The following is a 1,880-nucleotide window of genomic DNA, read 5'->3' on the forward strand; positions in this document are numbered from 1 at the left end:
TTACACTTGACCCTAAGTCACACAAGGCCTTCTTGAAGGTCATGGTGCCTATGGTACAAGGTATTGAGAACTTCCCAGGATCCTGTCTCTTTTGAGGTAATTTCTGCCTAGACAAGTCATCCAGTTCTTTGGTGCGCAAAGGGGTTCATCTTCCCAAGTCTCATTTCTAAATAACTTGTCATTTAGCTTCATGATTGCTTCAAGGTATTTAGCAACTTTCTCTTCAGTGACATACTCATCCTCTTCAGAGGAAGAATACTCATCAGAGCTCATGAATGGCAGAAGTAAGTTCAATGGAATCTCTATGGTCTCATTTTGAGCCTCAGATTCCCATGGTTCCTCATTGGGGAACTCATTGGAGGCCAGTGGACGTCCATTGAGGTCTTCCTCAGTGGCGTTCACTACCTCTTCCTCCTCTCCAAATTCGGCCATGTTGATGGCCTTGCACTCTCCTTTTAGATTTTCTTCTGTATTGCTTGGAAGAGTACTAGGAGGGAGTTCAGTAATTTTCTTGCTCAGCTGACCCACTTGTCCTTCCAAGTTTCTAATGGAGGACCTTGTTTCAGTCATGAAACTTTGAGTGGTTTTGATTAGATCAGAGACCATGGTTGCTAAGTCAGAGTGGTTCTGCTTAGAATTCTCTGTCTGTTGCTGAGAAGATGATGGAAAAGGCTTGCCATTGCTAAACCTGTTTCTTCCACCATTATTAATGTTGAAACCTTGTTGAGGTCTCTGTTGATCCTTCCATGAGAGATTTGGATGATTTCTCCATGAAGGATTATAGGTGTTTCCATAGGGTTCTCCCATGTAATTCACCTCTTCCATTGAAGGGTTCTCAGGATCATAAGCTTCTTCTTCAGATGAAGATTCCTTAGTACTGCTTGGTGCATTTTGCATTCCAGACAGACTTTGAGAAATCATATTGACCTGTTGAGTCAATATTTTGTTCTGAGCCAATATGGCATTCAGAGTGTCAATCTCAAGAACTCCTTTCTTCTGACTAGTCCCATTGTTCACAGGATTCCTTTCAGAAGTGTACATGAATTGGTTATTTGCAACCATTTCAATCAGCTCTTGAGCTTCTGTAGGCGTCTTCTTCAGATGAAGAGATCCTCCAGCAGAGCTATCTAAAGACATCTTGGACAGTTCAGACAGACCATCATAGAAAATACCTATGATGCTCCATTCAGAAAGCATATCAGAGGGACACTTTCTGATTAATTGTTTGTATCTTTCCCAAGCTTCATAGAGGGATTCTCCTTCCTTCTGTCTGAAGGTTTGGACTTCCACTCTAAGCTTACTCAATTTTTGAGGTGGAAAGAACTTTGCCAAGAAGGCATTGACTAGCTTTTCCCAAGAGTTCAGGCTTTCTTTAAGTTGTGAATCCAACCATGTCCTAGCTCTGTCTCTTATAGCAAAAGGGAATAGCATAAGTCTGTAGACCTCAGGGTCAACCCCATTAGTCTTGACAGTGTCACAGATTTGCAAGAATTCAGCTAAAAACTGATGAGGATCTTCCAATGGAAGTCCATGGAACTTGCAATTCTGTTGCATTAGAGAAACTAATTGAGGCTTAAGCTCAAAGTTGTTTGCTCCAATGGCAGGAATAGAGATGCTTCTCCCATAGAAATCGGGAGTAGGTGCAGTAAAGTCACCTAGCACCTTCCTTGAATTGTTGGCATTGTTGTTGTTTTCGGCTGCCATGTGTTCTTCTTCTTTGAAGATTTCTGTTAGGTCCTCTATAGAGAATTGTGCCTTAGCTTCTCTTAATTTTCGCTTCAAGGTCCTTTCAGGTTCAGGATCAGCCTCAACAAGAATGCTTTTGTCCTTGCTCCTGCTCATAAGAAAGAGAAGAGAACAAGAAAATGTAGAATCCTCTA

At 41.7% G+C, this 1,880-nt stretch overlaps 1 non-coding gene across 1 annotated transcript; it reads left to right on the plus strand.

Annotated features, from left to right (window-relative positions):
* Window positions 1-1,191: 1,191 nt before the first annotated feature.
* On the plus strand, window positions 1,192-1,299 carry LOC112712258 (small nucleolar RNA R71). The gene has a single exon (XR_003157736.1). It is a non-coding gene; the product is annotated as a small nucleolar RNA R71 (small nucleolar RNA).
* Window positions 1,300-1,880: the final 581 nt, after the last annotated feature.

The sequence above is a fragment of the Arachis hypogaea genome, chromosome 1 (genome assembly GCF_003086295.3).
Source record: "Arachis hypogaea cultivar Tifrunner chromosome 1, arahy.Tifrunner.gnm2.J5K5, whole genome shotgun sequence".
Lineage (NCBI taxonomy): Eukaryota > Viridiplantae > Streptophyta > Magnoliopsida > Fabales > Fabaceae > Arachis > Arachis hypogaea.